Here is a 13302-nt window from a genome sequence, read left to right on the forward strand (position 1 = left end):
TTCTCATAATTCAACCCAATGTTTGTTAAGTAAAATATTTTTACCTATCAAACACAAATATGATGACGATTAAACTTCTTATCGCTTCGCTGCCTTTCTCTCCAGGTGAACAATGTTTTAGGGGGTACCTGCAAAAAACCCTCTGACGCCCAAGTTAGCTAGAGTTTTTCACAGGAGTTAGTGTAGAGAAGTGTAGTTGCATTATGATGACTACACCCAAGTAAATCTAACGACTAAGAAGATACAAACATTCAAGATCAAAGACGAAAAAGATGTAAAGAATTCAAAATAAAGATAAACACAAGCATATAACGTGGTTCGGCCTTGTAGACCTACATCAACGTAGAAGAAATTATCTTTTCTTATTATTAAAGGTCTTACCCTTAGAAGAGTTACAAATATCACTTAGACTTCTTACTCTCTCTCTTTCTAAATCTCTCTCCACAGTTCTCTGCAAAAAGAACATCTAAGATTACATGTCCATTTCCTTCTACATGGATTGGTATTTATAGACATACTAGATTCATAAAGGTGTGGTATGATATTGCCGAGCTATTGGAGACGATGTACATCTTTGGGTTATCTCGGACGAACTCCATATCCTCCCTCGTTGGTGCCTCGCTCGGTATCCTTCTGAGTTGTCTCGTCTTATTCTCTATCGAACTTCCCTTCTCTGGTACCAACTTCGGGCTATAGAATAGATCGTCCGAGTCTTCTGACACGATGTACTTTCGCTCACGCCTCTTCTGATACTTCATTAAATATCCTCCACCTTTTTGTATTTTACTGTCTGAACTGATTAGACTACTCTTTAAACGCATCTTACATGTAGCCCGTTAGCAAATGCCTTGGTTCAGTTGGAATCATCTTTTTGGGCGTCAATATTATACTTCTGTCTTATCCTTTTATCATGGATTCATCTCTTGAGATGTTGACACGTGGCCATCGGGTATTATACCCTCACATTTTTCTCTTTTTCTTTTCATTGTGCCAGGGGCACAATGGAAGAAAACCTTGTAACCGCTCTGACTTTTACGCCACGTCCGCAAATTTCGCCACGTTTTCACTTTTAGTGCGCTTTTACCCATTGGACTTGAGGCGCCGGTTGGTTGTCCACAGGTTTCTTATAAAATCTTCTTGGGAAGAGAATATTGTCTTTATTGCCTTTTCTCAGAGTTCAGAACCTTTTCTTTCTTCTTTGTCTTTTACTGTTCCTCCTTAGATCCTTGTCTGATAGAAGAAACTTCATTATGTATGGAAGAGATTCTCCTTCTCGATCTTCAAGGCGGTAAGAGTTTTTTCTCCTTTTTTCTCATTCTTTTAAGGTTGCTTCCTTTTATAGTTTTTTCTCGTCATTGTTTGTTATCAGCGTGGTTTCTCCAAGTCCTCCATTGTTATCTCTGTTACTTTCAAAATATCTCCGGCAATTAGTGCATGTTACTGATGTATTTTTCTTCTCCTTTCAGCGCTGAAAAGAGGCCGTTGAGGACTTCTGGTACCATTCGGTCTATCACCATGACTGCCGCTAGTTATCTTGAGTCAGTGAAGGTTAAGCATCGTCTCCAAATATTTGAAGTGTCGTTTGCTAGTCCGGTGGGTCAGACCGGTGTTATGAACATAACGATTTTGGAGGATAATCCTCTTACAAGATTATCGTGATGGTGGGTCAACTAGATGCTGGGCTTCGTATTCCTTTGTACTTTCCGCTGGATTCTTTTCAGTATGAAGTGCTCTGCCAGTTGAAATCTCAACGATGTGTTTTTCAGCCTAATGGTAACTTTTACAGGATCACCGAGAGTGTGCTCGGCGAGCCAAAGGTAAAGTTACAGAGCATGCGCTGAACGAGTTCGTTCCTTCTCAAAAGGATCTTTACACACTCGAGAACTTTGTGGAGAACTATTGGTTCCAACAGTCTGACAAGTTTGATGGCTTCGGGGTGGGTATCTCCAGGTATCGCCGAACTATGAATGGCCACCTGCTCATGTTTGATATGGACCCTCCTACTGCGAGTAATTTTAATATTCGTAAGACGTACTATCTGAAGTGGTTCTTGGTTCCTCTTCGAATTGTGGGTCCTTATATCTATGGCTGGGATGAGCTTGGTAATGTTCTTCTAGAGCTTGATCTTAGTGCATCAAAGCTCCAGAACTTCTTCTCAGTCTCCATTGCTGAAATTAATGTGATTCGGTACGTACCATTTCTTTAATTGCCTGAGTTTTCTTGTGGTCTCGTTTTCAGATCCTGCCTGGTCATAGAATGTATCCTAGTGTGACTGACGTTAATCACATGCATTGTGCCTGGGTGAACAGATCCTTTTCCAAACTCTTTCTTCACGTACTCTTGTAGCTTTCCAGGTTCGATCATTCGCTGGACTTCGATCTATAAAAATTGGCAATTCTCGGTCTTGTGACCAACGTCCTTATGATAATCGCAATATTTTCTTTTGTCATTTTTATCACATGTATCTGTTGTGAGAGGTCAAGGGGGACTCAATTCCTTGCTTATTTTTTAATACAACTCAGTTAGCCTATGTTCAGCGGTGTCAGCTTCATATCGTGGTGTTTTTGGTATCCAGTTTCCATTCGTCCCCCATTTCCTTTCTCTCGAACTTCACCTCGATCATTATAGTATCCACTTGATCGGTTTTTTGACTTGTCTTTCTTCTCATCATTTGGATGATTAGACAATCTGTTAACTTCTATGGTTTCTCGAACTTTCGGATCATCTTACTCAACTCCTGCATATTCTTCCGCTCGATCATACAGTTCTTCAAAAGTCTTTGGTGGTCTCTTGACTAGGGAACAATATATTCCCCTCTGATCATACTGGTATGCCTATTTGTAAGCAGCGATGATGACTTGGTCGTTGGCACCGTCCACTTCGGCCAACTCTTGTTTGAAACGTCGTGTAAACTGTCTGATGCTTGACACCTTCTTGATATTCAAAAGGAACAATGAGTAGCATCCATTCCAATCACGTCTGTTGTATATGTAGTGAGAGCAGAATTTGTCAAACATCTTGCGGTAAGTCCCGATCGACTGTGCTTGGAGCTGATTGAACCACTTAATTTCTGTGCCCGTCAGTGATTGTGGAAACATCTTACACATTAATTCGTCGCTATACTTCCACAGGGTCATACCGGTTTCATAATGTAAAATATGATGATCTGGACCATATGTTTTCTCATCGAATTCCGGAAACTTGGAGACTTGGAAGTTCATTGGAGTCCGGAATTCCCTGATATTCACTTTGAATGGAGCTCCTGCGGCTCGATGCAGCCTGTCTACCTTTTTCTCTCAGGATTGCTTCTTTGAAATTATTTTTTCGATCATCTTAAGAAGATGAGTATCTGTTATTGCGTTGATGTCATTATCAGAGGAATTGTCTTTCTGCTCATAGTACTGATCCTTAGGAATATCAATTTTAGATCTTATTCTCTTATTTTGAGGATCAGTATACCCTCTTTTGATTCTGCTTTGCTCCGGACGAGCATCGTAATCATGAGAAAATTCCCTCTCATCGTACCGATCTCGAACCTCATGTTCGTCATTCTTGGGGCGTTTTCAGCCGATGGCGTGATAGACGCATTTATGTGTCTATTTTCATCTCTTTTGTGTATTTTGTTAGTACCCATTTTTGCTTATTGTGGTGTTTTTATGTTTGTTTAGGTGTTTTTGGAGAAATACCCTTGTGTAGAAAGAGTTGCTCAAAAAGTGATGATTTACACCCCGGAGAAAAGTACTAAAGGCACCCCAGAAATGCACCGGAAACGTCCCGGAAGAACCCAGGAAAATTACTATTTCCACCCAAGAATTACTATTCCAACCCAAATTATTAAGGGGACACCAGAACTGGATAGGGGGACACCCTTCTTCAAAATTCAAATTCTGAAAATTGGCGGGAAAATGTTCACAGTTCAGGAGAGATTTCGATCGAGAAAATGAAGGAGTTGTAGGTCGATTAAATGGTTGAATTTTGGTATAGAGATGTGAGATAGGTTGAGGAACAAAGTGTGGGTGACACAATTGGTCAATTCTGGCTAGAATTCCTGGTTCGATTGACCAAACCAAAACAGAGCAACACGCACTGTAAGCAAGCAAAATTGGAGTTATAGCGTGCATGGAGGAGTTCTACTAGCATTGGACGAGTGCTGAGGCGTGGAGAAGGCAATTGGGAGTGTGCAGGAAGCAAGAGTACGTAAGAATCTTCTATTTTTGGCAATTATTCCCTATTTTTGGACAGCGGCAATAATGAAGATTATCTCGAGTTATGGCGAGATTAAACGCGCCTGTTGGGTATAAAAGGACCCCTTGGGTCGAGTAAGAAGGTCTGTCGAGAGTTGGGGAGTCTTAGGAGGAGTGTAGAAGCCGTAAGAATTAAGAGAAAAATTGACAGAGAAACTGTTGCTGCTGCTGCTCTGAAGAACAAGGAATCGGCCACGGTTTCTGCATCTTCGCAACAGTTTCTTCGACCGATTTGCAACAGCATATTCAGCCACACAACTTTAATTTCTGTCAACATTTGTTTCTCTGTAACAGTCCAACATCGTCTTCGCAACAGGAACTGCTGTTGCGATTTCTCTGTTGCATTGTTTACTCATTTGTAATCAACTTTGGAGCAATAATAATATATTTTGAGATGAATTACACCATGATGAGCTAATCTAAATCTCTGGGGCAACGGAGGAAGCAATTCCACCAATAATAAAAATTAGGTAATTTCTATTTTTATTATTTATGCAATTAAATTTATTTAATTATTTGCCTTGAGTATATAGAATTTTTCCAAAGATTTTTACTAAATAATTGTTATTTTGATTGATGGATTATGCTGGACTTAGAAGTTTTTCATACTCCATGCTTTTAACTTACAAGTATTATTTTACAAAATCAATTTTTGCAATAATTAAAACTATTTAAAAAGGAAAAATCTGCATAATGAATAGTAGAAATCTCATTTTTATTTGGTAGAAAAGTGGAATCCTTAGCCCCAGTTTCCCCCAAAAAGACTTCAATCACTTTGCTATTTTTTTTATTTATAAAATTTATTTAAATCTAAAAGAAAAAAAGTTACCTTCACAAGTTCGAAAAACAACCCGTTTTAACCACCATTACTACAACCCATTGAAAAATACCATCAATTTTTGGCGCCGCCAACGCGGACCTGTGCTTAGGTAGAATTCTTTTTTTTTTAGGTTTATTATTTTTTTTTCCTTTTTACGTTTCTTTTTGTTTTTGATTTGCAGGTTCAAAGTGGAGTACTAAGGACCTTGGAAGGAAAAGCTTAAAGCGGAAGGAGCGAAAGAAGAATTTTTTGTTTTATATATAGAAAAGAGAGAAAAAAAAGAGAGAGATTTTTATATTTTTTTTAGGTTTTTTTTTTTCTTTTTTTTTTTGCACTTCACTTTATTTGAACTTTGGACTGGACTCTTGGACTTTATTATTTTTTTTTTAAAAAACCCTACGGAAGGGTAGTTAAATACAAACTGTATGCAGGGAAGGACGGTGATTACAGTATCACCTTCGCCCCTCGGGTTCGCACACGGCATAGGAGTCGTGGCCCGAGTCGACGACAACGGTTCATCCCCCGTCTGGTACGGGAGGTAAGTCCAATCGAAACACTCGCGAATCCCCTGCAAGCGAGTTACTGTCTTCCTTAAGGTGCATATATGTTGAGGTTTGAATACGGACTTTAATTGCATAGTAAAGGGCAAGGCCTGGCCATATAAGATAAGGGTTCGGATTTCATGATAACAATTCTTCTAAGTAGAGGAAATGTTAATAAGGTATAAGGATCCTATGAGTCTGATGCTAAAATTGTTGTTATAGCAAAGAGGTTAGAAGCTTTAGAGTTGGGTCACACTAGTGATAGATTGAAGCCTTTTTGGGAAGGCCAGAATACCGAAGAGCAAGCCAATGCTCTCTATAACAACACTAGATTCAAGAACCGTCAGAAGTCTGACCCGTACTCAGAAACCTACAACCCTGGTTAGAGAAACCATCCAAATTTCTCTTGGTCCAAGGGACAGAGCCAAGGCCAAGCTAGTAATTCTCAATCTCCCCCAGGATTTGGTTTTAAGAACTCTTCAGGTCAAACTCAGTTCCAGAACTCCTCTGGGAATAGACTAACTAGTGTGGAGGAATCTCTTAGTATATTACAGAAGAGCCAGGAGATGTGCGCACAAACCCAAGAGTTGTTAATAAAGAACCAGGCTAGTTTTCGAGATGAAACTAATCAGAACTTCCTAAATAGTAACAAGGCTATTGCTAGGTTAGATCTTCAAGTTGGCCAAATGGCTAAAATTCTAAGTGAGAGAGATAATGGAAGTTTTCCTAGTCAGACACAACCGAATCCTAGAGGAATCAATGAAATAGGAGGAAGATCATCTGATCATGTGAATGCAATCACAACCCTGAAGAGTGGAAAGAAAGTTGACAACCAGGTCGCCATGCCTAATAGTGAACATGTTGTAGTTCACCCTGCTGAGCCAGAAAATGAAGAGACTGATAGAGTCTCCAAAGAGACCAATGAGGGTCCTTCTGAGCCTCACTTCGTTCCCAGAGCCCCATTTCCCTGGCTATTAGCACCAACGAAAAATGAATCAAACTTTAATGACATAATGGAGGTTTTTAAGAAAGTTACCATAAACCTTCCATTACTAGAAGCAATTAGGCAACTACCGGCTTATTCCAAGTTCCTTAAAGATCTTTGTACACGGAAGCGTAAGCTTAATGTTCATAAGAAAGCCTTTTTAGCTGGTCAAGTAAGTTCAATTCTTCTGAACCAAACACTCCCTAAGTATAAGGATCCTGGATGCCCTACCATATCTTGTGCAATTGATAAACACATGGTCGATAAGGCATTACTGGACTTAGGAACTAGTGTTAACTTACTCCCGTATCATGTATACAACTAGCTAGGTCTTGGTAAGCTGAAACCGACCAATATGACACTACAATTAGTTGATAGGTCTGTCAAAGTACCTCATGGTGTCATAGAGGATGTTCTGATTGAGGTTGATAAGTTTATCTATCCAGTGGATTTTGTTGTTCTAGACACCCAGCCAGTTCAGGACCCAAGTGCTCACATCCCGGTGATTTTTGGTCGCCCATTCTTAGCCACAACTAATGATGTCATCAATTGTAGAACCGTACTTATGAACATATCTTTTGGTAATATGACTACTGAGCTAAATGTCTTCAATGTAATTAAGTCTTCTGAGATAGATGATTTAGAAGTGGTGAACATGATTAACACTCTAGTTCCTGATCCGTTAGCCTGCAATATGCTTGATAATCCATTGTTTGATGAACCCCCAAGTGCTTCGGAGGAGGTAGCCTTGAAAAACACCTTAGCTGATGAGCCTATGCTAGAGATTTTCTTTAATAATCCATTATACGAGGATATTGTTCATTTAGATGGACAATCCCCAAAAGAATCTAGTTATTGTGCCGACTTTATGGACCCTAGAATCAATCCCATAGCTTTTGGTCCATTTGAGGAGATTGTTCACCCTAAGTTTGGGGGTAAAGATGAGTCTGGTGATCGTCAAGTATCCCTAATCGAAAATCCTAACTTGGGACTCGAACCTTGTACGTCTGAGATACTACTAGAGTCTGTTCAGACTCCGCAACCAAATCCTCCTGATACTGTCCAGGAGGTAACCCAGGTATTAGAGACCCATTTTGCGGATGATTCTAGTTATCAAGACACACATATGAAGCTCAATCATGCGAACCCAGTTGTCTTGACAGAAACCTTAGATGAGGACGTACTCCTTTTGTTCATTTTTCTAATCCAGTGCAGTTGTCTCATGCTTGTGTTAGCTCTGTTTGGTCTTATGAACCCACAATTGTTTCGACTGTTGGTATACGACTTTGGAAGGTGACAATTCTTTTAGAGGTACTTGATGTCTAGCTAATGACTATAAATTTAGCATTTACTGGGAGGCTCCCGCACTCATGTGATTCGGTAATATCCTTCCTTATTTCTTTTCCCTCCGGTGGTAATAGTTTCTCTTTGTTCATGTTTTTAATTTCATCTTTAGAACATTGAGGACAATGTTAGATTTAAGTTTGGGGGTGGGAAGAAACTTTTTGTTAGCTTAAACTCCAGAGCCTAGAAATTTACCATTACTAAGGAGGGCACTATCCAATCTAAGTGGATGTAATCATTTTGGTTTTAAGAATTGAGGAACCAATCTGACTAGATGGAAACGTCTATAGAGTTTATTCATAAAAGTACAGAGCTCAGGTGTTAGAAATAACATGATAGTTCACCATATCTCTTCGAGTCCTTTTCACTTCTTTTTTCATTTTAAACTATGTTTCTCTGAGTGATTAGGTGGGGCTCACGATTCAAGTTGTTACCATTGCTAGGGTGAAATAGAGTGATTGAGTTACTTTTTTTTTTTTAAAAAAAGAAAAGAAAAAAAAGACCAGACCAATATGACCAACCAGAATAAATATTAACACTTGGATAGCAATATGTGTGTGTTCTCACTGTCAAGCGTGGAATGCAGGACCCGTGGGAACTATCATGTAATCTGCTGACAAGAAGCATGCGCTTGGATTAAAAAGATCTATTCATGCCGTTAAAAAAAAATCGAAAAATTGTTCTATGTGGTCAACCACTAGTTCCCTTGTATATGTCAGTTTGTTGATCTAGATTTAGGTTATCGACCACTGGTTCCCTTGTATATGCCAGTTGTGTTGATATTAGTCAAACCAGTATCTCAATCAATTAGGATAGGTTCATTTTGGCAGTGGCCTTCAGACAGATATGAGAAACACCGTTCACCTAGTCAACATCAAAACCATCTATGTTTTTCTATATCCATCTCTTAATCTTTCCATGTGTTTAGTTTGACTCCGAATATGATGTCCATAGTGCAACTATCTTAGTAGAGCTCTGTCACTTATATGAATTTTAGTATGCTGAGTGCAAAATCGTATACAACAATTGGAATTTCGCATCAGGGTTCTTCCTCCCATAATCAATAAGTATGCCAACCAATGAGGTTCTTTAGTGCGTTCTGGGTACACCTCTGGTAAACCCTCCTGAGACAACACTCCGCCACAAGGGCCACCTAGGGGTTCAAATGATTTTCCTTTCTAGAATAAATTTGCTCGAGGACTAGAAAATAATAAGTTTGGGGGTATTTGATAGACGCATTTATGTGTCTATTTTCGTCTCTTTTGTGTATTTTGTTAGTACCCATTTTTGCTTATTGTGGTGTTTTTATGTTTGTTTAGGTGTTTTTGGAGAAATACCCTTGTGTAGAAAGAGTTGCTCAAAAAGTGATGATTTACACCCCGGAGAAAAGTACTAAAGGCACCCCAGAAATGCACCGGAAACGTCCCGGAAGAACCCAGGAAAATTACTATTTCCACCCAAGAATTACTATTTCAACCCAAATTATTAAGGGGACACCAGAACTGGATAGGGGGACACCCTTCTTCAAAATTCAAATTCTGAAAATTGGCGGGAAAATGTTCACAGTTCAGGAGAGATTTCGATCGAGAAAATGAAGGAGTTGTAGGTCGATTCAATGGATGAAGTATAGAGATGTGAGATAGGTTGAGGAACACAGTATGGGTGACAGAATTGGTCAATTATGGCTAGAATTCCTGGTTCGATTGACCAAACCAAAACAGAGCAACACGGACTATAAGCAAGCAAAATTGGAGTTATAGCGTGCATGGAGGAGTTCTACTAGCATTGGACGAGTGCTGAGGCGTGGAGAAGGCAATTGGGAGTGTGCAGGAAGCAAGAGTACGTAAGAATCTTCTATTTTTGGCAATTATTCCCTATTTTTGGACAGCGGAAATAATGAAGATTATCTCGAGTTATGGCGAGATTAAACGCGCCTGTTGGGTATAAAAGGACCCCTTGGGTCGAGTAAGAAGGTCTGTCGAGAGTTGGGGAGTCTTAGGAGGAGAGTAGAAGCCGTAAGAATTGAGAGAAAAATTGACAGAGAAACTGCTGCTGCTGCTGCTGCTCTGAAGAACAAGGAATCGGCCACGGTTTCTTCATTTTCGCAACAGTTTCTTCAACCCATTTGCAACAGCATATTCAGCCACAGAACTTTAATTTCCGTCAACAGATGTTTCTCTGTGACAGTCCAATATCGTCTTCGCAACAGGAACTGTTGTTGCGATTTCTCTGTTGCATTGTTTACTCATTTGTAATCAACTTTGGAGCAATAATAATATATTTTGAGATGAATTACACCATGATGAGCTAATCTAAATCTCTGGGGCAACGGAGGAAGCAATTCCACCAATAATAAAGATTTGGTAATTTCTATTTTTATTATTTATGTAATTAAATTTATTTAATTATTTGCCTTGAGTATATAGAATTTTTCCAAAGATTTTTATTAAATATTTGTTATTTTGATTGATGGATTATGCTGGACTTAGAAGGTTTCGATACTCCATGCTTTTAACTTACAAGTATTATTTTACAAAATCAATTTTTGCAATAATTAAAACTATTTAAAAAGGAAAAAATCTGCATAATGAATAGTAGAAATCTCATTTTTATTTGGTAGAAAAGTGGAATCCTTAGCCCCAGTTTCCCCCAAAAAGACTTCAATCACTTTGCTATTTTTGTTTTATTTATAAAATTTATTTAAATCTAAAAGAAAAAAAAGTTACCTTCACAAGTTCGAAAAACAACCCGTTTTAACCACCATTACTACAACCCATTGAAAAATACCATCATGGCGGTTTTGGCTGTACTTTGTTTTGTTGAAGTTGGCCGTGATCGCGTGACTGCAAGCCGGGCTCGTACATGCTTACGTTTAAGTAGATCTCCAGTGATCACCTGGTTGTTCCATGAGGGATTTTTTCTGGTGCATACAAATCAATCACTCCTCTGGGATGGTTAGGGTTAAACCGACTCGCATGACGCTCCCAAACAGACCGACCTCTCTGGTTTCAACCCAAGTTCGTCGATTAATCACAAATATTTAGATTAACAGTCCTTGGTCGAGACTTGTTCCCACGTTCTAATCTTAGGAGAGCGTTCTCCTTCTCCATTTCGCTCAGCTGATGGCGCATCATATCTTCCTCCGTGCTAGGAGTCTCGGTTTGTTCATCCCGTACATCATGTTGTTCAACATTCCTCCTTGGGGATGGAAAATGCAAGAGCTCTGTTTACTCGAACTGGCGGGTTTTCTCCATCAGGTATGGGGTCAACTGCCATCTCTTCATCCTCGTTCACATGTCGTTTTCCGCCTCCTCGATTAACTGGATCTAGGGTCCTGTTACGAACAAGACCTCGATCACGTCTATTTCCAATAGGCACGACAGGTGCTAATTGCACTTCGTCCTGTTCTGTCACTGAGTGTCGAGGATTGCTAGCAGAGACTATCCTTCGTGCATTTTTTTTTTCACTTTTTCCATAATCTCGATTCTGGAAACAGACAATCTCTTTTCTCGAATCCCCTTAGTAGGCGCCAATGTTTGTTCAATAGAAGATTTTTACCTATCAAACACAAACCTGATGATGATTAAACTTCTGATCGCTTAGCTTCCCTGCTCTCCAGGTAAACAATGTTTGGGGGGAAGGTACATGCAAAAAACCCTCCGACGCTCACATTAGCTAGAATTTTTCACAGGAGTTTGTGTAGAGAAGATTGCGTACCTCTTAGGATTTTAAACCCACGTATTTATATCTTTCAAATTAGGGTTCCATCCTAATTTCGAGATAAGGATAACTTGTGTTAACTTGACCTGTAAGCCTCCTTGAATATTCCCTATGTGACTTGGCCACCAACCCTTCTAAAAATTTCCAGAAACTTCCTCTAGGGTTATGAAATTAGCCAAGCAAATGGGTTGAATATACCAAACCCAAGAGATAGGTGTAATGGGATAAAGCCTTATGATGCCCAAATTCAAGCAGTCGGGCTCATTGTATTTTCCCTTCATTCCTGGATGTCTACACTTGGGGTTCCATGCAAAGTGTTTATAAGGCCCAAATAACCATACATGGCTAATAAGGGGAGTAATTTAGGCCAAAAAAATCACATTTTTGGATTAAAACATGGAAAATTTCTTGTTTGGTCCTAAGCCCATAAGGTTATTTATAGCAGGGTCCAACTAGATTTTACTCTTATTCTAAGGTCCAAAGTTATTTGAAAACATGGAAATGACTAATATACCCCACTGTTTAAGTACGTGTGAAATAACATACTTCTACCAAATCGGGATTTTATTTATCTGGAGGTCCAAATTTAATTAAAACATATAAAGGACCATAGATTTGATTACATAACTGCTATACTGTTTACAAATTTGAGTACATATCTGCTACACTGTTTACAAATTTGAGTACATATATGCCACACTGCTTACAAATATGAGTACATATCTGCTACACTACTTAGGAATCTGAGTACTCCTCAATTCACTTTACTTTATTGCAGCACGAGCACCTCTGCAGTCAACCATTCACCACTGCCTTCAGCTCCATCTTCTCAGTAATCTTCTATCTTGCTGCATCACAATCTTCTTAGCTTAAACCACAACTGCAACAGCTACATCAACACCATTGTCATTTCAATTCAGCTGCAACACAAACTTGTTCTTCTTCCCTGTTTAAACAGCACTACCATCTTCATAAACCCATTGAGACGAACATCTCATCCACTGATTTTGTTCACAGTAATCACCACCTACAATTCCTCCTCTATCTCATCTGTATCTTCAGTTTACATCAGCAACCCAACCTTCTATGTTCCTCCAAATCCATTTGCAGCACACCTTCTTTCAAACACACATCACAACCAATTTGTAACTTCATCAAGACCACCACCAATTTCACAAGCTTGCAAATCTGAACCATCAACAACTCATGTTCCTATCATTCAAAATCTGTCATTTATTGCAATAAGTTCTGAACTGCAGCTCCAGATCATCTCCATATCCAATTCCAGTACTGAATCAAACGTAACAAAGAGCATCTATTTTAGTATTTCATATACGTACTGAATCAAGCATAACAAGGAGCACTTCCTATCAGTATGCGATATATGTACTGAAGATTCATGAACTACAAATCAACAGTATGACAACAACAGGTGACAGATCTATGAAAAATAAGAGAATCGAAAGACATATTACAGTATTTAACATAAGTACTGAAGGGTAAGACTAAAAAATGAGCACTTCCTATCAGTATTATACATACATACTCATGGATCGAACCAAAAAAATTGGAAAAACTTCAAATAAAACAAAATTAGAAGAGTTTTGTATCAGTACGCCATATATGTACTGTCAATTCATACACGAA

Source organism: Papaver somniferum, unplaced genomic scaffold, assembly GCF_003573695.1.
Source record: "Papaver somniferum cultivar HN1 unplaced genomic scaffold, ASM357369v1 unplaced-scaffold_117, whole genome shotgun sequence".
Taxonomy (NCBI): Eukaryota; Viridiplantae; Streptophyta; class Magnoliopsida; order Ranunculales; family Papaveraceae; genus Papaver; species Papaver somniferum.